Source organism: Arachis ipaensis, chromosome B10, assembly GCF_000816755.2.
Source record: "Arachis ipaensis cultivar K30076 chromosome B10, Araip1.1, whole genome shotgun sequence".
Taxonomy (NCBI): Eukaryota; Viridiplantae; Streptophyta; class Magnoliopsida; order Fabales; family Fabaceae; genus Arachis; species Arachis ipaensis.
Window position 1 is genome coordinate 121,110,279 of NC_029794.2, and position 312 is coordinate 121,110,590.

Genomic DNA, 312 nt, shown 5'->3' on the forward strand with positions numbered 1-312 from the left:
TAAATAATAATATTAAATTAATGAGGAGGATAATAAATAAGTTTGTCTAAATATTACCTAATCTTAAATAGAAAGTATAACCTATCAACATTACTACATAGTATTGAGCTCTTTAATCGAATCCTCCTTGATATTACTTGTTATACTTGTATTTGTTGGGTTGAAAGAATTGATAATCCTAATAAAGTCTTACTGTAATAATAAAAAAATTAAAATATTATCGTTTCATTCAAGACTATTGTCTTATGATAGTATTTATTATTTAATATTTTAAATATTTAAATTGTAATAATAAAGTTCTTTACTCAAACT